This window comes from Lissotriton helveticus, chromosome 5_1, assembly GCF_964261635.1.
Source record: "Lissotriton helveticus chromosome 5_1, aLisHel1.1, whole genome shotgun sequence".
NCBI lineage: Eukaryota > Metazoa > Chordata > Amphibia > Caudata > Salamandridae > Lissotriton > Lissotriton helveticus.
The window spans coordinates 2,005,784,119-2,005,808,553 of record NC_136065.1 but is presented as its reverse complement, the minus strand read 5'-3'; the positions used below and the strand labels follow the sequence as shown (position 1 = coordinate 2,005,808,553).

At 43.8% G+C, this 24,435-nt stretch overlaps 1 pseudogene; it reads right to left on the bottom strand.

Moving 5' to 3' along the window:
* LOC144756168 (E3 ubiquitin-protein ligase TRIM39-like) overlaps nt 1-24,435 on the bottom strand; it is a 304,125-nt pseudogene that overhangs the window by 248,368 nt on the left and 31,322 nt on the right.

The window sequence follows — 24,435 nt, the reverse complement described above, 5'->3', positions numbered from 1 at the left end:
GCAGTGTAATTATGTAGCATATAATTATGTGGCACTGAGTGGTATTGTGTGGAGTGTGTGTTGCATTCAGTAGAGTGTAATTATGTGGCGAGAAAGATCCTCTTGCAATGCACTTGTGAGATGCTGTTGAATTACACGGGAAATCCCTTGTACCAGACAGCTGGAAAGTTAATCGGGCATTTCACTGAAGAGATGACCTGCTGTTGCCTTAGCCAAAGACATCCTCTTGAAATGCACAATTGAGATGCTCAATGAAAACGCGGAAGACCTAGATGGAGAGATAGTTGAACATTTCACTGAAGACATGCTGTGGTGTTGCGCGTGAAGATGCTTTGACAAAGTAGCAGCGACATGCTCTTCTGTTTATTGCCCTGGAGACATGTATTGTACCTGAGATATGTTATGTCATTGTGCTGGAGAGGTGCTGTGCTACTAGGCTGTAATACTCCGACATAGACAGTTGCTGTTTGCACTGTATCGGTTTAAATGCCCTGAAGGAAACAGATTCAGCCTAGGGGCCTACGTACTGAATTTGAAACATGGATACCGCAGGCTCTAACGCCGTCCTCAGGACTTGACCAAAGTTTGTGTGTTTCCAGCAAGTTGCTTCATCTCCCTGTGCCAAAAACTTGAAATGTATGTGCAATGTTAGCGTTGAACTATACAGTGTGCAGCCTTTTAACGTCCCAGATACAAGTCCCCACCATCTTGTCTCCGCAAATCTCGGGGTTTGAGATATTTTTGCTGTAGTAATATTCTTTGGTAAGCACCCCTCTGTTCCTCGGATCTAGTTCCATGCCATATTCCCAAAACCAAAAATCCACCCTTGCACAGGAAAGATGTGTTACACTGCACCAGGAGATGTTTTAAATGTGCACCAGCGAGCTGTCCTGTTGATGCAGTGGCGAAATGCTCTTGCATTACTCTAGGATTGTCTGGGGAGATACCATACAGTTACACTGAATAAGCATTATGGCATTGCGCTGGAGAGTGACGTAGCCATGAAATAAAGTGAATGTTGTGTCCACGATGTTTGGGATGCTTAGTTTCATTCACACCCTACCATGTAAAAGGACATTATCCCTTTTATTTTTCATGCAACATCTACATGCTGTCATGGTATTTTCAGTTGTTTCAGAAACCATCAATTCTGCTCCCCCTCACCTCCTCTCTTCATTTCATTATCAGGTTACAGGAAATGGTGACAAAGTATCAGAAACGAAAGAATAAAAACTGAGTATGCAGAAGCTCTGCCGATTTTTCTGATATTCTAGTGCTCCTAACCACAGCATGTTTTTCCCCACAAAAGAGACACCATTTAGCCAGAATCTAATTCTGCATGGTTAACTGCATGTGCCATGAGTGTGAAAGTAATATGCACGAGTATTGCCAGCAGGTGACAGTACTGGGCATCAATATTGCCATCTCGATGAAAGTAATGTGCGGGGACTAATTACCATGATGACAAGAGTACTGTGCATTGACAATGCCATCATTATGAAACTAATGTGCATGGACATTGCCATAAGGATGGGAGTACTGTGCATGGACAATACAATCAGTATGAAAATACTTTCGAGTTGCCTTGCTATTGCTGTGGAGGAAATGTGTGTGGATACTACAGTCGATATGAATGAAATGTATGGGGACATTGCTATCAATGTGAAAGAAATGTGTATGGACATTGCTGTCAGCCCAAAAGAAAGATGCACAGGCCTTGCGTTTATGAGTAAAATGTGCTTGAAACCAGATATCGGTTTGGAAGAAATGCATGGGCATTTTCATGGACATTCAATGTGATATGTACCTATTTTGCTACCTGTGTGAAAGATGTGCATAGACGTTGCTCTAAGTTAAGCAAAGCATGCTATCCTTGTGAATGAAATATGAATGTACTCTGTTAAACATATGAAGGCAAAGTGTATGGGTATTGTAATTGGTTTGAATTAACTGTACACGAACATTGCGGTCAGTCTGAAATGCATGTAAGGATGTTGCCGTTAGTATGAATAAGTACGGGTGGCAGAGGGCATCTAAATACCGCGCACAGGGTCTTTATAACTGTAGTGTGTGCCATCTAGAGTACGTGGAAGGAAGCCTTCCCAAATATGTGGGAAAGGGTTTTTATGTAGTCATATAGGCACCGGTAGTCAGAGGCTCTACAAAGTTTGCGGGGTGGCCTATGTAGCTATAAAAGTAGCTATAAAGAGCGCAGCGGCACTTTGTGCTCTTTTGGCAGTGTGGCCCCTGGTCCTCCAGGAAGTGGAGGGCTGCTTTATAAATAATAATTAACGAGGAAATAATGTGGAGATGTGTGGGTGTCACCGGGCATGCAGGCGGCTTGCACTCTGAATCTAACCAATTTAATAACCCTGCTAATGCAAAATTTCTGTTCCTGCCCTCAGGGTGTTTAAAATTACATAGTTTCAGATCAAAGGGGGCGGACATAATGGTAGGTGGCTTTAGAGACATACAATCTTTTTTTCTTACAACCATATGCAGTGTAAAGACTTCAAACTGCTGGAAATATGACAAAGTAATATTCAAGAACAACAAGAAAGGTGATGTAGCGAGCTCTGAGCGATTAAAAACAGTAACAGCAGCAAAGCCAGAACACACATGGGCTGGTTAGCAGAAGCAGCGGCAGCAATAAGAGAGCAAACGATACAAAAGACACACGTAATGGCAGATATAAGTGAGTCCCTTATCAACAAGGTATCCTGGAATAAATACATCACACTTTACGATACGCTATTATGGTCACACATTTATTTTATTTTATTTATGCGTTTTTATATAGCGCAAACTTTACCCGAAGGTGTCAGAGCGCTACACAATAGGAACGGAACTGATACATGAGAACATTACAAGCGAACAAATTACAAAAGCAAAAGTTACATTACATGAGATAACGCATTGGCGGTGAACAGAGACCCTCACAATAACAAGCATCGCGGCACCTGTGCTCCACATCCGGGCCGGGGAGGAGACAGAGGGGGGGATAGGAGTGCGAGGGCTGCTCGCACATGCGCTGTTCCTGAATCTGCGGCTCGTGCACAGTGGCGGAGAGGCAGACTTTAGGGGGCTCCTGTGATCAAGACGGAGCCGCCGATGAGACACGAGACCAGCGCAAAGTCACCACAATTGCTGGTAAGTGGGGTATATCTACATTTAAAGTCTTACATGTTTAACGCTGTGTTGTTTACATGTCCACTAAAAGCCTGGTCTAAGTGCAGTGTCGACGCGAAAGTGAAACTGCATGCTTTTGCCTCGGGACAGGAGATGTGCGCGTGGCTGGACGTGCGCGTCCACAGACCACAATCTGCGCGTTCCCCGGTCTGTCTCCCTTGAGAGGCATCTCAACGACAATAGGTCTCGAGAGCGAGACCTAAAAATATATACACTTCCTCCATTAATGGAAAAATATGTGCACACGCCTTTGTGTGCAATTAAACCCCTTTATTAGCAATCTATGGTAGGCCCGGATGGCTAGACCATTTGTTGAGCTAATGGAAAATAATGTGTACACACAATGATGTGCAATTACTGAATTCCTTTACTTGTACCAGGAAAGGGTTACATTTATAGGTCACTGAATGCAAGTGGCTGGACAGGGGTGAATGGCTAGTCTCTCTGTTCTAGGCCGCTGGCTGCTCTTAGTGACATGCAAGATTGTGCTTGCCCCACATCCTCTCTTAAATGTGATGAGAAATAACTAGTCTGTGCCCTACCTGAATGATGTTGTGTAGATGGCCTTTGATCTCACAGCTTTCAGTCTCCACCAAGCCCAGCTGCATGCACTGCCTCCTCTGCTCAAGGCCAGACAAATCTCTCCTCTCTTCTGTCAGAATACTTGCATGGCTCTATGTGGGGTATACTCGTTTAGCTGCACCAGTGCTCAATTTGTAAAATATTAAGTGCCAGGGCTCTGACCGGGAGGCCACTGCAGCTTGCACCACCCATCGCTCTTGTCATCGCTGCCAAAACGACTACTAACCATCTCACTCGCATGTAAATGCGACAGTTCAGATTATTCCAGGTCCCCAAAGCTAAATGAATGGCTGGGGAGGCAAGTATTAGCACTATTTTAATGTATATTGTATTCATAAACAACCGCTCTTCTGCTCATCTCTAAATTTGATGAGCAGCAGCACCTTGTGGTAGACTGTTCTAAATATGGTGTTGACAATTAGGTGCCGGTGCCGAGCACCGGAAACCAATTAAGTGCCGTTAAGCACTGAGCTGCACTCTCACTCCTTGAGGAACCTCAGGCCACCCTTCAAGGTTCCATTTACGTCAGAACTAATACATTGCATAACCTGTAATTCATGATATCACTTTGCCAAGCTTCATGTTGCATGTTACACATACCCACCCTCTGCTCAATATAGTTCCATTGGCATGCATTTTATCTATCACATTGGCGTTTAAAAAAAATGGAAGGCACACAGTTTCCGCACTTTCTAAGGAAGCCTTACTGCACTCTCGTGTTTTCTCGCTCCCTGTTCAGATTTGGAAGTGAGAAAACATGAGAGTGCGGTAAAGCTTGCCTTTGATTTTAAGACTAAGGTGCTGAAACTCCCATGAGCCATAAAATGACCGTCGGTCTAACAACTAGTGCGATTCTTTGGTTCACAGAGCGGACGCAAACATTACAGTGTCAACATTGTAGTAACGAGTGGCGGGCACAAATGGTTCCCCAAACTGCAGCAGGCATGCAGGCTCGTGACGGTGAAAATGCATGAGTTACAGCGCTAAAATCATGCCCTGGAAAGAGCAGTTGTTTAAATGCTTCCCTTCCATTTTTTAGATCGAGTCATACGCTTGGCAGGGGTTTATTTTTTTTAAATATCTTTTTATTATAAAAGTAAACAAACAAAAACATCCGCATTGGGTGATCATTATCCAAACATATTGCAGGGCATGAGTCATCTTACACCCAGAATCAAATTACAAAATATAATAAATCATTGGGATCACGGGGAATCTTGAGCATCCAAATCTCGTTGTCTCATCGGGGGCGTACAAAGACCACCACAATAGGTTTCCAGGCCCCCCAGATCTTCCCCCACTTCTCCGGGCAACCCCTAGCCACGTAAACTGCTCGTTCTCGAAACATGCGCCAGTCTAAATCTTGGGCCCATTTAGTACGATTGGGAGACTGGCCTGCTCCCCACAATTGTGCGATATCACGCTTTGCAATCATACATGCCAACGTCACCCATTGCTTCAAATATGCATTCAAATCTGTGGGTTCCCAGATGTTCAATATGCACCTCCGGGCTTCTGGTCGTAGCTCACATCCCAATACTTCCCCCATTATGTCATGCACCGCTCCCCAATACTTCTGAATCTCTTCACAGTGCCATAGAATGTGTATAAAAGTGCCCAATTTGCCGCATCCTCTCTTACAGTCTCCACTCGTTACCCACCCCATGTGCACCAGCCCAGGGCCTGTAACATGATCTATGCAGTATCTTCAATGTAACCAGTCTAAGCCTCCTCTGAATAGCGACTACTTTGGGGAGAAAACTGCCTCTACCCAGTCTTCATCGTCCAACTCTAGCCCATCCGCTCCCCACGCTGCTCTGATATTCCCCAACGGATCCTCCATATTATTAACCAATTTTCTATAGATCAGAGAGATTGTTTTCTCGGGGATGTGGCCATCCAGTACTCGGTCCTCCAGAGGGGAAGCCTCCGGAAGCTCAGAGTCCTGAGGTATGTGGGCGAGGAGACCATGTCTAACCTGCAAATATCGGAAATACTCCTTATGACGAAGCTGGTACTGTTTTTGAAGGGCCTCGAAGGTCTGTATGCCACTGCTTCCCCACACATCCTTAATCTGACTGATTCCAATAAGGTCCCATGTATCGAACCCTTTGGTGGTCCACAAACTTCCAAGCTTCTCAGAACTAAACAGGGGGTAGCCATAGTCAGTTTCCCCTCCCAACCCAGACTCTTGGTGGCAGCATGCCAGACCCTCACAGCATGTGCCGTAGGCCCGTCCAATGTGAACTTTCCCGGCTTGGCATATAGTGCGCTACTAATATCACCGCCAGGCGGCGGATTTCGATCAATCGTATACCCCGGGTCACCCGGAGCGCCATATACCACATAATTAATCGCCACCAGGTGCGAGGCCCAATAATATTTCCTTAAATCCGGGAGTCCAATACCTCTATCGTACCACGAGAGGGTAAGCTTAACAAACGCTATATGGGGTCTACCATCCCAGAGAAGCTGTCTCTGGAGAGCTTCAATCTATTTGAAATAAGCACTGGGCACTGGATCCATCGTATTCTGAAGTACATAGAGAAACTGCGGCAAAGCCATCATTTTAAACACTGATCTGCCCAGGAGCGACAATGGGAGAGCCTTCCACCTTTCCACATCCTTTCGAAGTCGACTCAGCGGGGGTAACAAATTCTCCGTATATCGTACTTTTGAGTCCAGTGCAATATATATGCAGAAATATTTAAATCCCGCCGTTTCAATCTTCAAGGGACAGGACTGTGGAATCACCGGCGGATCACCCAACAAGACCAATAGCACCGACTTCGTCCAATTAATGGCAAACCCAGAGTACCTACCAAACGGAGCCAAAACATCAAGAAAAACACTCAAGGACGCTCTGGGATTAGTAAAATACAGGAGGATATTATCTGCATAAAGCGAGATTTTATCCTCCCACTCAAGCAACCACCGCAATCCACGAATCGACCGATCCGACCGTACCCTTGGCAGGGGGGTTTATCATATTGAGTGCCTTTGAGACTCACAGCACCCAGAAAAGTCGAGGCATGTACAACACGCTTGCAGACATGATACAAATGCAAATTAAGTATGATTAGAACAGAGAGCTTAATTAGACTTTTGTTCGAAAAGGGCCAGTCCAGCTTGTTCCCCCTATGTCCAAACGGGCAAATCTGACGAAAAAACGGTCGATCAGCAGGTATGGCACCTTTGGGCATTTAGTTGACTGAAGAGAAGTGAGTAACTTTGAGATAGGAGGAAGAATGACACGTTTGTTTTATTTTGTAGATCATACCAATGTGTGCATAATTGAGAAGCCCTGATGAGAGCCCCTGAAGGTTCCATGGGGTTTGAAACACGTTGGAATGTGCAATAATAGGCATTTAGACCATGATAGAGGGTTGTTAGATACTGAGGAACGTTGAATGTAATTGGTGTTCCCAGTTTCAAGAACTGATTTGTACTTAACAGCTATAATGAATTAATTTGTATGGATCAGTATCAAATGAGTCATTGGTTTATGAACTATGTTGTTGTTATTGTCATTTGTTTTTGTCAAATGTATGTATTATGTATTGTGGTAAATGTTGTAAAAATATGTGAATACAGAAGTCTTTTTGCACCTATGTTCTTCTTGATGTATATAATTTTCAAAAGATAAAAAGTTACTAAAAAGAGACAAGATTTAATAAATAACCTAATCATATGAAATTATTCAATGTGATTATTGCTATAAGGAAATTGCATGAGTCAATTAGAATACCGGGTTCCCCTTTGTTGTACTTATTGAATACAACCCTCCCTTGTATCTGTCCTTTAGGGCCTTTCCCCTTTCTTTGCATACTTTAAGAAAGTTGCCATTTTCTGTCCGCTGCCAGTGTCCTGGATCACATGCCCCTGCTGTTAGGCTTTGTGTACTCCTCCCAGACAGTGAGACAACAGGGCTCAGGTGTGGGTAGTATGGATGGGGCAAAGCTGTTCGCTGCCCCACTTGCACCATAAAGACGCTTGCCAATGGCACACACAAAGAAATCAATCAATAGTCTTTTGTGACCCTAGACTTCCTGAAGCTTTGGAAGGGGAAGGACATTTCCAGAACCAGATGTGGGGTTAACCAAGAACATAACCCCACTTCAAAGGATGGGACCAGGTATAAATACTGTACCCTCGGACCAACCCTTCAGTACACTCATGGTTCTGCACAGGGATCAGAAAAACTGACTTGTACCCTCAGTGGACAGTCATCCTGCTTGAGGCTTGCCTTTTATCTCAGAGGACTGCCCTGCTGCTATCAGAGGTCTGGCCTGCTGCTTAAGTAGTGCCTTTGACCCCCCCCTCACCCCTCCTCCAGAGTGCTGCTTGAGGCTTGCCTTGCTACTTGAACCCATGCCACCAGAATGACTAAGAGGGCTACTTGGTTGGCCTCCTGTGTGAGCTACAGGTACATAACCTCCACAGACCTTGAACCCTGCACCTGGCTTCTACTGGAGTTAGTTTGGACCCTCTTCAACTGGTGCCCCTCTAGCATTGGACCCTTGGAAGTGGTGCCAATGGTGCTGTTCCTGACTAACCCTAAAAGCTGGGACTTAAAAGCATTTTCACCAAAAAGTGGCCTGAGAACAGACAAAAGACCAGGACCTACCTATTTGCCGATCTGCCCAAGGTGCTTCGCCTGTCAGCCTAACTCCACTGTAACCCCTGGTACATTCTTCTCTGCAGCAACAAATCCTGTTCAATGGAACCCCTCAGCGGTCTCGTGCAGCCCTTGTCAGATACAGCCTGCAGTATTTGTCCCACTAGAGATTTTCGACTTTCAAAAAAAGTAACAAAGACCAATGGTAGAAATCTTCACTGCGACTTTGTCCAGAGGTCGCCAGATGACGATGCCTCCTTTCTAGACACCACCAGCTACCTTGCCCCGCTGAACTTTACCAAATCCACCTCGTGCAGCTGAACCGTGGTCCATCGCGGTTGCCCTTAACTTTAGACTGTGTCCCAGTCTTGCATGACCAGATTCCCCCGGTTGGTGCTTTGATTTTATAGGTTCTATTTTTCACTAAAAACTTTCAGAACTCTGGTTCTACAGATTACATTGAATTTGTTTTGGAGTCATTTCACTTATTAAATTGTACTCTATTTTTCCAACTAGGACTGGGATTTTTCTTGCATGACTCGCATCTTTGTCAGTGTGGCTACTAGGATTCACTCTACAGTGCAGCAGCCTTGGCAGTATAACATGGGTGTGAACTTATTTTGCACAGCTCCATCGGATCACAGGATAGTGTTAGCCCCGACCGGGCTAACAGGTTAAACCAGGCACAGATCATGACCAGGCCAACGCATGCAGTTACAGCCCAGATCGAGCAGGTGTAAACACAGCAGAGCCTGGCCGGACCAGTATAGGGCTTTCCTGACCCAAACAAGACATCACAGACATTGCTTAAAATGCTTACAAAACGAAAGCCTAGAACTGTAAACACAAAGCATGCTGGCAAACATAATTGGACATATAAGCAAAAACCCACATATGCAGTATTTCACATCGATATGCCCACTGACATCTGCCACAGACAGACAAAGATAGGGAAGTTTTTTTAGGTCTCGCTGGCGTTGCAGCGCGAAGCGCTGCCGCCAACGAGACTTATAGCTGCCGTGTCTGCCTCCAAGGGAGGCAGACCTGGAGACAGTCCTGTGCATGAGCCGATTCTAGTATGGGCACGCGCAGCAGCTAGCTTCCGTGTCAGAGGCGCGTGTAGTTTCCCCAGGCATCAGGGCACGCGCAGCAGCTAGCTTCCGTGTCAGAGGCGCGTGTAGTTTCCCCAGGCATCGTAACCAATAAACAACCAGTTAAGATTTTCCCGACCTATCGTGCGCCGTGATACATTCTCTCTACATTATCTATAGCCAATGAAACGTCTGACCGGAGATCCAGCAGCCAATCCCATAGCAAGGGTCCTTCAACCTATCCAGCCTCAGCACCCTTTGCCTACCGCTAATAGGATATGTTTCCACCTGCGTGATTAGTCGTGAGCACCTGGGAGCCTCAAGCTGTGACCCTTTGCTCTGTAACTACGGGACGAAAGACGTCTGTTAAGGAGTAGCAACGGACAACGAATTTTCACGGCAATTCCGTGGATAGTTTGGACAGATGGTCAGCCTGAGATCAACCTTACCTTCTGGGCAGCTGGGTTGCAGCACTGTAACCGCAAAGCCTGGTATCCGAACATGACATTTGTTTCTCCGTATTAAGGTGTTGAATAGCAAGTCTGGCGATGTTCTAGAAAAGAAGACCATGTCCTAGGAGAAAAAAGACTGCTCGTACCGCACAGCTCTGGCACCCGGGGATTACTCATGCTTGCAGGTGCCGTGCTAGGACGGAGTGGAGTATCGGCAAACATGAGATGATTCCAGCTGATCCTTTGGTAAGTAGACGTTTCTGCCAACGGATCGCCCTATTTTTTTGTTTACTTGGGCACCTGTATGCGTTATCTACACTGTAGAGGAGCAGCTTCTTTATGTCCCACATTAAGACACCAACAATGTTACTTACCACCCTTTTCAAGAGTGCACGATACTCATTATTTCATATTTGTACTGGCAACTGTAGTTTTGCTCTCTTGTTGCTGTGTAATTGATGCCGTTTCTTCCAGGTCGCTTAAACTCACCACGGAACGGTAAAAGATTTAGCATGCACTGCCAGAGGTGAACATTCACCTGCAGGTTGCACGTATTTCTGCCCAGAATGCTCTCGACTCGCTGTTTTAGCACACCAACAGCATATATTTGCCAACGGCGTGGTATAGCTCAAGGAAAATAGTATTCTTTATTTTCGTTTGTGAATTCCTTCTATCTTGGAAACCCATGTTTGAAACCACCCCGCAATAATTTCCGAAAAGGGTAGCAGGCAAACTCCATTTATTGCACCCTCTAAATGGGACGATCTGCTAACCAGTGGTCGAAGTGCATTCAAAACTAGCATTGGCATAGCCACTAGGTCACTGCGCTTGCTCAGAGGGCGGCAGGCTGGTCTGTGGTGTGCACGTTTGCTGTTGCTATGCTAGCAAGGAGAGGCGGAGAAGAATGAATGCTGTGTAGATGCTGGAGCCAGTTTGCTTGTATTAATGAACCGCTGCTTCGCTGGTCATTAGAAAAAAACGCTTTCACGCTGACCAGGACATTTCTGTTCTTTGTCACTCGGGGGATCAGAGGTGGTGGCTGCGTTTGCGCTGCCTCAAATGGTGCTAATTAAATACCCGCTTTTACACCGGATGCGCTGCACACGCACTCTGCGCCATCCTGCTCGCGCACATTCGAAGACAGCCCTTGGGAAGATGGTTGGACGATTTGCTTTGGCGTTGTTTGCGCTTGCTTGATAAACAACCGTCCGTTGAACTTTCGAAGTGTGTCCTTGTGCTTGTCCACAGTGCCACGGCATGCCTCCTAGCGACTCCCTGGAATGGGACCCAGGAGCGCGAAACGGAACAGCGCTGCTCTTAATTTCCTCAAAATCCGAACATTGCCCCTTTTTGCCATTTGCCAATTTGACTGGTAGGATTCCAGTGCTCTTGTGAGTGCTGACTGCAATTCTTTGCTGCTTTTAGTTAGGATTGTCTGCATTACAGTTAGAAAGTCCAACCGAACGGTTCTGGCGGGGGTTCATTTGCCATGGGGTTGTCTAGCTGTTTTAGCGCCGTCCTGTGTTGTTTTATTGTGTGCTTTGTTATTTGCAAAGTTCAGATCAACATGGCACTTTGTTAAGGCAGCCGATTTCAGAGAACACTGGGATTTCTATATCCTGACTGTCCATCATAAGGAACATGTTTTTATTTTGCTAGTGCCATTATAGATAGAGAAGAGCAAACAACTAATCATGGAATACCACTAGAGCTGTATTTAAAACCTTTATGAAAACACTATTGTAGCACATTTACTGCATGGCAAATGTGAGTGTCTGTGTTAAAGACAAACTCTAGTTTAAATAGTGCGCCTGCAGGTTTGTTGACAATTTTTTTTCAAGGCAAATGCAATGGCTTACAATCTTTTGAGAATTTGTATGATGCATATGGAAATTGTTTTTTGCTTTGAAGGCACTGGCAACCAATTGGCAAACACAGTTGACCATGTTTCTCATGCTCGCTAAGACGGCATATAGCTGCAAATTTCAACAAGGGTTGTAAATTGGATGTATTTTTACTAAAGAGTTAGGGTATTCATTGGAAGTGATCACATTTCTTCAGGGCTAGTGCTTAAATGCAAAAAGGCTGGAAGGAAATATTGGTACGTGGAGATAAGGAAAGGGACTATGAGAATTGATTGGTTCTAGTGTGCTGTGTGTGGGTGGATGTTTTTTTGCCACAGGAAGTGATTTTCAGTGTTCACTGAGTCTTTTGTTGAAAAGGGTCTTCTCATTTGTGTGAGTCATGCTTTTGCTGTGAGCGATATGGCAGCTCCGTGCAGAACTAGGATGTGAAAGAGAAAAACATGATCTTCACCAGCTCTTGATGTATGGAAAAGGTCAGCAATATATTTTGTGAAAATACTGTGTTTGTTCCTCTTCTATCGAAAGAAAAATATTTTGGTGTTTGGCAACGTTGGTCTGAATTTCTGGCTATGGTAGCACCTGGGTTGGGGTCGAATTTGCTGAACGTGAGCAAGGAACCAGATAGAAGGGCATGCTTCAACGGACTAAGTATAACCGTTTCAGGAATGATTCTGTGACATCAGTCGATGAGCTTATACACAACCTGTCCATGAACAGTAAGGTCTCAGCAGTGGCCGGACCCTCAGCTGCTCCCTCTACCCGGATTCTGTGGAGGAACCCCGCAAAGACCAAGACGATGGATCCACCACTCTGTGCACCTTCATCAACAGGGTGTCCCACATGAAACTCTCGGGCAGTGGCAATTTGCTGGGGATTCGCAGCCTCTCCTCTGCAGTGAAAGAGCTGGCCATCTCCAAGGTGCAGGGAAGCTCGAGTGCTGCGAGTCCTGCAGTGGGAGCTCCAGACACCACATGCAACTCTGCCTCTACCACTCTGTGCTCGCAGCAAGACACAGGCAAGATGAGTGTTATAATCCATACTTTTTCGTGCACAAATCCTGGTTGCTAAAGGTGTCATAATCATAATATGTCTGTTAGCTTAGCATAAGTGGTTATATATCCTAATATTTCTGTTGGGCTATTTCTAGCCCTTCTCTGGTTAAGGTTTATACATGTTTTTCCTGTACATTGTATCTTCCTCCACCCCTCCCTTCCTTGTCTCCTTGGAACTTCCCTTACCCTTGAAGGCAGCTTTAGAATGTTTAGTGTGTGAGACTTATCTGGAAGAGGGCGATTACTGAAGAGTCCGGTGTTCCTGTTGGCACAGTGGAGGCCGTGAATAAAGAAGAAGTTTCATCAGACCTGGTCTGTTATCATTTTAACACTGGCGACGAGGATGGGATATGTGTTATAATCCATAAGTTTTCGTGCACAAATCCTGGTTGCTAAAGGTGTCATAATCATAATATGTCTGTTAGCTTAGCATAAGTGGTTATATATCCTAATATTTCTGTTGGGCTATTTCTAGCCCTTCTCTGGTTAAGGTTTATACATAATGTTTTTCCTGTACATGGTATCTTCCTCCACCCCTCCCTTCCTTGAAGCCCAAAAAGATTGTGGAAATTAAAAACAACACAGTAACATTGGAGAATGGACAGAACTGGAGCATGGACCAATTGGCAAGGTATCATGAACCTATCTTCCTCCACCCCTCCCTTCCTTGTCTCCTTGGAACTTCCCTTACCCTTGAAGGCAGCTTTAGAATGTTCAGTGTGTGAGACTTATCTGGAAGAGGGCGATTACTGAAGAGTCCGGTGTTCCTGTTGGCACAGTGGAGGCCGTGAATAAAGAAGAAGTTTCATCAGACCTGGTCTGTTATCATTTTAACAATGAGCAGCACAGGAAAGAAAGGTCGGTCTGAGGACATGCAACCAGGAGGGGATGACTGGAATCAGACCAGCAGCTTCGTCAGTAAGCCATCACGAGGGTGGCTTCACTCAAAGGAGAAGATCCTAGGACCTGGAGTGACGTACACCGTAAAGGTTGGTCTGCTTGCCTTCCCTTTCTCTGTCTTTGTAATGAGAATGTGTTTGCATCTTCTCATGACAGTCCTGCCACTGTATATTGTTTTCTGCACGAGGGACTCTGGCTTTAAAATTCAAGATAATGGGGTGATTAAATGCTTCTAGCAAAATGTTTTAGCATTCTAAAAATAACACTGTTGCATAAAACATTGATGCATGTGCAATGTTTATGAAACGCATGTATCATAAGATGTACTTATCATATATGCAGACTGCTCATAACTTAAAGCAATACACAAAGAGCTATTACGATGCATATGCAGAATAATGTTTAAGAACAGTCAGAAGAAATACTTTAAAAAGGGGCGTGTTTTGTGTTTGGAGGGACTGAAAGCACCATTACTGATATTTGTAAAAGACTGTTGTTGCCTTGGATGTTGGCGAAGGGCTTGAAGGAGGTCACACAACTCAACACATTTTTCAGATACAATGAAGGAAAGACTTCTGGATGGTGCAGTCAGTCGTCGTTAGTAACTGTGCAGTCTTTAGGGGTGAAGGGTCGTACATTATGAACTGTTGGTGCAATCAATTGATGATTGATCGATCTGTTGGTTCAACAAAACACTTGCTAATATGTGTTATGAATATCTTTGTGTCCAGTACTCTGAAGCATCTTCAGCATCCCTCCCCTGCCGTGACATTTCCAAAGGATGCTTTGTGTTTGTTTGCTGGCTGTCACCATTAGTATTTCTCTGGAGGTGATGGTGGGTTATAACATGTTTATATTGCCAAGACTGCATCATTCCCGAAACTAATTGCGAATTGCACAAACATTTCCACCTGCGTCACTGATTTACTTCTCATTTTAGGTCAACCCACCGACCTATAGGAGCACATATTTTGCGAAATCTGAACCATCATTTATCTGTTTGTATTCAGCAGGTTGTTTCTTCTCTTAGATGAATCACATCCACCTATCCTCATGTTCTTGGCTCGCCATGCCTGTCCCTCTGCCCCACACTCTGTCCTGCCACCTATACTCATGTTCTTGCCTCGCCATGCCTGTCCCTCTGCCACGCACTCTGTCCGGCCACCTATCCTCATGTTCTTGCCTCGCCATACCTGTCCCTCTGCCCCACACTCTGTCCTGCCACTTATCCTCATGTTCTTGTCTCGCCCTGCCTTTCATCTGCCCCGCACTCTGTACTGCCACTAATCCTCATGTTCCTGCCTCACCGTGCCTCTCCCTGTGCCCTGCACTCTGTCCGGCCACCTATCCTCATGTTCCTGCCTCACCGTGCCTCTCCCTGTGCCCTGCACTCTGTCCTGCCACCTATCCTCATGTTCTTGCCTCGCCGTGCTTTTCACTCTGTCAGACCAGACATTTACAAACTTTACATTCACTAAAAGCACCTCTTTAAGGCAATTGACTAATTTAGCCAAATAAATGCAATTTATGCCAGACACAATTGTTGCCCCTCCATATTCATCTTCTAGTTATTGATGACACTTTTTGTATAGCTGATAATTATGTACTTTTGACAAAAATGTCCAACTTGCAGTCACTGGTTTTGCCTGATCTTGGTATTCGTTTTACCCTGCAGGCTATTCCTTCTTGTCGTTTATTACAAAAGTGCCATTAGAAAAAAACTTTTCACTGTGTCACAGATTAAAAGTAACAATAACTTTACACAGGAAAACAACTCTCCTTATAATAAGGGGGCTTCTTCAATGTGGTTTTACTGTACTACACAAATGTAACCCCTTGCATTCTCATTTAGTTTAATAACATTGGTTAAAAGAAATACATAATGTATTAAAATTAATTTAACTATATATGCATACGTGAAGAGTATATTAAGCTACTTATTACCATTGTTGGGGAAGGCAAGGTACATCATGACTTACTAGAGGCTTCATGAATATGAAGCCTCAACAGCCACACACTCAATAATGGTAATAAATAACATATCACACTCTGCACATCTGCAAATATACTATGTGTTATTTTACGAGCAATACTGTCAAAATAGCAACATTTTTCTCAGATATTAAATGGCAGACAATTCTTTTGTGACTAGAAAACCAATGTGGGTGGCAAAACACCCTCTCTGTGTATCTCATTTAGTTCACTGTATTGTACAACCCAAATTTTATTTCACTCACTGCGCAAAACCCTAAAACAATCCCGATTGGTCCTATTTCATACCCTTCATCGCAAGTTAAGGCAGCGCTTGGTGCAAACATCTTTTACCACCGTATTATGAAAGCAGATTTTCAGAGGCGGTAACGTGTGGCAAGAATAATTGTGCATACTTGTTTTGTTGCATTGTGTTTGGGTGGTGTCCTCTGTTGATTGTCAGCTGTGTTTTGTGCTCCATTATTGCATTGTTATTTTTGTGTTGTACTGTGGTAGCTCTGTTATGCTTTTGTTATGTTAATTTGCTTTGTGTTATCCAGACGTGCAGACGTGAAGAGTATATTAAGCTACTTATTACCATTGTTGGGGAAGGGACGGTACATCATGACTTACTAGAGGCTTCATGAATATGAAGCCTCAACAGCCACATAGTCAATAATGGTGATAAATAACATATCACACTCTGCACATCTGCAAATATACTATGTGTTATTTTACGAGCAATACTGTCAAAATAGCAACATTTTCCTCAACCACTCTACCGCCCTCACTCTACCCCTCACACCCTCACTCTACCGCCCTCACTTTACCACTCTACCGCCCTCACTCTACTGCCCTCACTCCACCACTCTACCGCCCTCACTCTACCGCCCTCACTCTACCACTCTATCGCCCTCACTCTACCGCCCTCACTCTACCGCCCTCACTCTACCACTCTACCGCCCTCACTCTACCACTCTACCGCCCTCACTCACTCTATCGCCCTCACTCACTCTATCGCCCTCGCCCTCACTCACTCTATCGCACTCCCTCACTCTAGCTGTCTATCTATTGCCCTCCCTCACTCTGTCTATCGCCCCCCCTCTATCTATATCGCCCTCCCTCTATCGCCCTCCCTCTATCTATCGCATCACTACAGCCTCACTCAGCATCACTCAGCACCACCATAGCATCACTCAGCACCACCATAGCATCACTCAGGGGCACAACAACATCACTATGCGCCACCACAGCATCACTCAGCGCCACCACAGCATCAATCTGTGCAACCATTGAACAACAACTGGTTAAAATATGTTCTCTCAATGTTTCAAGCTTTATTACAAATGTCACAAAAAGATGTTAATATTTCACCTCTGATCTTGGATTTTCGTCACAATAAAATACACTGAACATGATCTTCACAAAAGTTATTTACAAAAATGTAAGCTATTACCATTATAAATTACAATACCTTTTATTTAAGTATTAATTATTTAAAAAAATTAAAAGCCATTATTTGTAATATCAATACATCTTAGTCACGTAAATACAACACATATTGCATTACAAATGCTATAGGTGTCACATTTGCGAAAGTTAAAACTATTGGCATTGTACATGACAAAGCTATTAATTTAGCTATTTTCAAAACCAACACATAAATACAAAATGTGTCATTTACAATACCAATAGCTAAAACTTTCCTAATGCGAGACCTATTGCATTGCAATTGCTTGTTTATTTAGCCACGTAACTCCAGATCCTGCCACTGAAATGTTGTTTGTCATTGTGATAAAGTTGCTAAGTGTCATGACCTGCTGCCTACATTTACCTCTTCGTGCTCAATTTGCACAGAAGCGTGAACCTCCAAACTACCGGACGGTGCACGCATTCAAAAGCAGGATAGGCTGGTAGGGTGCATGGAGAGTTAGCACCTCCTGAAGAGAGGATTCACATCTTTGCTGCATGCACTTACAATAAACACATTAGTTCAATAAAGGAAACTACACGTCGCATGAAGCCCCTCCTGAAGAGAGGATTCACATCTTTGCTGCATGCACTTACAATAAACACATTAGTTCAATAAAGGAAACTACACGTCGCATGAAGCCCCTCCTGAAGAGAGGATCCACATCTTTGCTGCATGCACTTACAATAAACACATTAGTTCAATAAAGGAAACTACACGTCGCATGAAGCCCAGGGAAACCGCGGGGCTCTCAAGATATTTGCAAGCATTGGTCACCCTTTTGAAGTCAGTTTATAAATTCATCATAGTCCTCAGTGTCCTTGCGAGCGGTCAAGATACACAACTGCAGCAGTGGCCTCTTGTTGCCAAAGTACAGAAACTTCAGAGACTGTTATACTCGGAAGTCAACTAAACAGAGGTTAGAGAAATAATGGAGATATTTTTGTTGTTGCAGTTTTATATAGCGCAAACTCGACCAAAAGCCACTGAGAGCTTTACATGAGCACCAGTTACATTATACAAAGACACAGTAATTTGTTTTAGGCACAGGAAGATGAAGTGATATTCTCAGATTTGTGTTTAATGATTTGAATTCATGAATTGAATTCATATTTATAAATTCTATTTCAGGAATCATCCTTTGAGTATTATAAACTTACATATTGTGCATTTGATATTTCTATGCGAGGAGCAAATATGATCCTCATCTCTTCACAGACTTTGATAACCTTCCTTTTGATGCACACATGATATTAAGGTATCGATATAGGGTTAAAATCTAATTGCCTATTGTTGAGTGACTGCCATTATACTTATGAACATTTATTATGCTCCAATTTAAGATCCAGTTGACTTGAATTTAATTCGAACCTCAGAGAGTGTTCATAGAACACAGAAGGTAGTTGTCTGTAGTAAAACACTTAGTTGCATCAATCCTTAGAGAGCGGAGGTATATCATGTGCCATAATAGGGCTAAGGTGATGTAGCAATACCGATAAAATGACTAAAGTCTTCCCTTTGTCTTCAGATAGGAAACGCTCCCCCAGCTGAAGACCGTGCCGAGCTGTGAGACCAGGAGTGTAACGATTTCCAGAGTCTCTGTTATTGCTCTCATCCAAGTCCCCTTTCCCTGGCTTTACTTCTAACCAACATATTACTTGTATATTTTGCAGTGGGTTCAGAGAAGTGTGCAATCATACATTGCTCCCAATGGATCCGATTTACAAGGTTGGTATTTTCTGACAATAAGGAAGATAAGGTATGCTGATCATCTTGTTCTCTAGATTTATAACCTTTCTTATCTTCAATAACTCCACATCCTGCTGCTGACACTTCAAGTCCATCTCTGTAATCAGGCTCCTGAGGAGGGATTGCTGTTCTTCCAATTTGGTCACTGTATCCTTGATGTCCTGCAAACTCTTCTTCTCCTCCTCCTCCAGGTTGCTGAGGTGACAAGATTTCTCTTTTTCCAAAAACTTCTGCAGCTTCTCAAAATCATTTGTGAGGTGCTCTCTCCGGCTCTTGAACTTGGCCTACACCGTGAAAAGAAATCAAAGAAATCATATATTCACAATCCAACCCCTTCAGAAATATGTAATCAATTTATCAATCAACTATGAGGCAGACCCATTATGACACAGATTTTCTTATCACTCAACATGTGACCTAGGGCCGTCATGTAGGTTACACCACAGAAAAGGACTTACAGTAGTAAATCATAAGGCAGAGCATGCTGTTCCTTCCCTCGCATTGACCTTTCCCACACTACTATTTAATGCTTTGGTGGAAGAGTGGCAGTGTTTTGTTGTCTAAGAAGAGAATGGAATAAATGTCTTTTAAGCTTTGACAGAAATGTGTGTAGGTAAACTGTAATTCTGTCACAGCACTTGTTATTTGTCATGAACTTCATGTGACACAACGGAGATCAGAATCAGATATTCAATTTAAGGTGCAGTAGGGTGTCTAAGTTGGTGAAGAGGTTCTTGAAGCTGGGAGACTCAGATTCATTGAAGGACATATGAGAGTGAGTGAGTGAGTGAGTGAGTGACCCACCCAGGCTTAGGTTACAAGAAATCCTTCAGTTTCCTTGTCGAGAGCCTAACGCTGAGCCAGGCAGAGCTGCATTACCGGTTTCAAGCTTGTACATCATACTCATTCACATGCACCATCTTCAGTCTTGCCCTTGTGGGAGGCAGCCCAGGCAGCGGCATGCCTACTCACCTCTTGACCCTTACTGACTGATGCTTTCCACTGTCAGTGGAAGTCACAGTGGAGTTGGAGCTGCTAGTCACTGAATGTTGCGGACTACTAGAAGACAAAGTTTGCATGTGTGCAACTTCTAGGCCTATGTATCTCTAGCATTCTCAATGTCAGAGTGGGCTACTGCAAGTAATGTAGGGATGGGCAGATGAAGTTCACCAATACCAGTGCTCATGATTGTGGGTAACTCAGGACCTGACAGTTTGGCAAATTTAATTTGAGAGGAAGCACTGAAGGGGGACTTCTTCTAAAGAAAAAGAGGCCAAGGTGCTATGCCTCAGACATACAAGCTTATCTAGGATGCATGCAGCAGGGAGCATTACATAGTCTTGATTCACTGTGCTTCAGCAACGTCATAGCAACAAAATCAAAGAAATCAGATTATGCTTGGACTACACCACACTGGACAACAGAACAACATCAGACCAGTTCTTCATATGAACAATTCCCTTGGCAGCGTGGCAGGAGGCAGCTTTTTTTTAGTGTTGGAGGCGAGAGGTAATACCAGGAGGGGACCAAGAAGGGAGATCAGGCGAAACCAAGATTCGGCTACTTCTTGGGGTTCTTCAAGTTCAGGAATTAAGAGCATCAACAATGTTGTAAAAACTCATGGAGAATACAGAGGATGAGATGAACCTACTTGAAGTACAGATGTGCCTTAAAAGACACAAGAAGAGATGCTGAAGGCCCTCAGCCAACTGAAGGAGTAAGATATTTAGCGGTTTCTAGACAACTACTACTTACCCAGCTCTGCAGCGATACTACCTCTGAGAATGGAGCAGAAGTGAACCCAGCAATGATGGTGGCCCTCAGAAACCATTCCTCAGTTGAGAACCCTGAAGGAAGTATGGTCTATTAGACTTTAACAACAATAACATTTCTATAACCAGTAATAAAGTTTTTTTCGTTGGCTTGTGAAACAGGGTCAAACGCACGGTTTGCAGTCAATATATGAAGTGTAATACATGGTGTTATTTTGTGCATGCCACCCTCTACACAGTGAAGTGCTAAATACTAAGTATTTACATTTGCATGGGAGAAAACATTTACAAACATAACTATGTAACAATATTTGTATCATCTGGAGGACGAGTGTGTACACATTCCTCAGTGTTTAAAAATTATGTAATAATGGAGCATTCAATGAACCTCATGGTATCGGTGGCTACCGAGCCATAAGTCTTGCCGTTCTCTTATGTCAGGTTCCGGAAAATGAGCCTCTGGAGCGAATGTCATGCACTTCCGTATACATGTGCGTTTATGCAAAAAGAAGTATACTGTCAACAACATTGCACTATGGACTGTGTTTGTAGAGAGTATGCCGTAGACAATCACCAGTTAGCCTGTGTCCCAAACCCTACCAATTTGGCAACTAGTTCTAAGATTTTACTTTCTTTTAAGCCAGTTTAATGGAGAGAACAAGAAGTTCACGTCTTCCATTTTACCACCTTCCATAGTCCACCAGAGAGTTGGAGGTGTTTGCACCAGAGGCTTCTGGTGCTTTAAATAATTGTGGGGAGTCACACTGGAAGTATGTCCTGAATGGCAACCTTTTGTAAAAGATGAAAATATCAAATATGTCATCTGGGTTGTACAATTGTCCACCTCCCTTTATAAGCATCCATGGGTGAATTTACACCACAGGACGGTGGAACCAACTTTTGAAATTCCAGCTCTGCTCAGAATCAACAACACGCCTTGGATGTAATGAAGGGAGGTTACAGCAGAAGCTTGCGCAATGCAGGCCTTCTCACTGACCACTGTCAAAATATAAACGCAGAAAATACACCAAAGATTAGGAGGGATTGTGGAGACTACATTAAGACACCTCTTTAAGATTACTTAACACGTAGTTATGCACTTAAACAATATCCTCAACACTTAGACAGAAGGACCAAAGCAGCAAACCAGGTCATGCACAACGATTCGTATAATTCCTAATACATGGTGGTGCAAACTCTTCCAACATCCGCTGCCTTGGGATGCGTAAACAGAAGAAATATAGAAACAAAGCAGAAGGTGCACTCTCAAAATTGTATAAATTCTTCTTTATTCCAAAATTCTTTTTGACATCATAGGCACAGCCAACGCGTTTCGTTCCTTTCTTGGTTTTTGGAACTTCGTCAGGGCAGAAATTTTGATAAGTTCAAAACTTCAGAAAAGGGTGGATGCCGAGTATCGAGTGGATCCAAATATTGATCTGTATGGGTCAGGCGTACGCTCTCAAGAGTGAGAGATAGCGTGAATCTGCCTGTAAATCCTGAAGAGAACTTGTATCTCACATCTTGAGGTTAAGAAACCAGTTTTAAAATTTGGGCCAGCCTTTTAGCTGTGTGTCGAACCTCAGGGTTCCTCAGAAGGTAATCCCTGCCCAAATACCTCAGCGTAGTACCGGATATATCACAAACATACACGGCGTATGCCGAGATCTGGAGGACCGACACCCTATCACAGGTTCGGCAAGTTGTTTGTGATATATCCGGTACTACGCTGAGGTATTTGGGCAGGGATTACCTTCTGAGGAACCCTGAGGTTCGACACACAGCTAAAAGGCTGGCCCAAATTTTAAAACTGGTTTCTTAACCTCAAGATGTGAGATACAAGTTCTCTTCAGGATTTACAGGCAGATTCACGCTATCTCTCACTCTTGAGAGCGTACGCCTGACCCATACAGATCAATATTTGGATCCACTCGATACTCGGCATCCACCCTTTTCTGAAGTTTTGAACTTATCAAAATTTCTGCCCTGACGAAGTTCCAAAAACCAAGAAAGGAACGAAACGCGTTGGCTGTGCCTATGATGTCAAAAAGAATTTTGGAATAAAGAAGAATTTATACAATTTTGAGAGTGCACCTTCTGCTTTGTTTCTAAATATCCTCAACACCATCAACCCTGCACTGTGGTCATATCCTGTAATAAGGTAATACATAAATCAGGTATGTGGTTAAAGCAAGGCCTTGGAGTTAATTATCTTTACACACATCAAAACAAAAACTCTGGCAAACCCTTGGGTCCTTAGAGTGACTTTATGTGTAAGGAAGATGCAGGTGCAGGTGATAGCTGCAAAGCGTAGTCAGGATGCCCTTATCCCAGATATGGAACCCAGGTATGGCGGACCCTCGAGGTGAAAGTTATCGTTGTCCTTTAAACAGATTAAGTGAGATCATGTTTAGAGCCCTCGCTCTATGATGCTACTATATCAATTACTCTTCTCTTACCTCTAATTGTGTCACTTTCATATCATCTTTGCAATGAAGTTCAAGGATATCCTGAAGTTTTTTCTTCAAACAAACTAGATAACTCTGAAACTTCTCCTAAAAAGAAGAAAGTCTATATTTTAAAAGCCATAAAGATATTGTGCAACTATCCTTCAAGAGGTTGAGATGCTTACACAGGGGTGTGGAATTTTGTAAAATACCTACTCATTCAATTTTTTCACAATTAGTCTATTAAATGTGCAATGTTTAAATACGTCTAGACATTATGTAAACATTACAGTTATGTTAAACCTTTTAAAAAAGCAATCAAATACATGTCAAACATACTTTCCTGGTTAGCTAGGACTTACTAACATGAAAAAAGTAATCACAGTGTGATTATTCAAAATGGAGGCGGGAGGTTTGAATATTTGGAGTCCTTTACCTTTTGAGAAATACTCCAAGCCAAATTTAAATGACAAACGATGTTAGTAATGCCCCATTACACAGTGGCTCACTGCTGATTGCTCTGAGCGTTCAGTAACCACGTGGACACCAACAACTAAGTGTCAGTTTATTTTCCTTGTAGCAGCAGTGTGAATGGGAGGCTGCCTGGCCCCAGACTTTGGCCGCCACCTTGTTTCTATCTCATTCAACTCTGTGCATTAGCAGCAATTTAAAAACTGCATTTTTAATTATTTTCTCTGTAGGCAATACTTGCCCCGGAGTTGCCTAACTCCGGATTCTGCCGCAATCCCGGTAAAACAGTTTTAATTTTGTTTATTGTTTCCATTTTCTCAGTTACTTTAGCTTTCGTTTTTTTCTCTAAAGTACCTGCGACTCACACGGGAGCTTGTGAGCGCAGCAGGGGTAGCTGGACCCCCGTTTTGCATTTATTTGAACCTCACCTTTTTTCTTCTTCAGCCCTCGCCCTTTGCGCCTGCAGACACGCGCCCTCACACCCTCAATCCCACCCCCAGATGCCGGAATATAAAGCCGGATCTCCAGCGCGTCCACGCCACAGGTGCACCAAAGACAAGCCCGTCTGCACCCGGATCGCGCACAGCGCCAGCCACTATGCCGGTTTTGACCTATATTCCCCCGCACACCCAGAACCCATTACTCCAAAGAAGTATTGCTACAGCTCAGACACAAAGGAAACCTATGCCCCGGAGCTTGCTATGATCCACAGTTGAGTGAGGGCCCACTACGCTGTACTCCTTGCGGCCATATGTTTCACCATCTATTTTTGCCACATGCCAGACGCTTGAACTTCACTAAGACA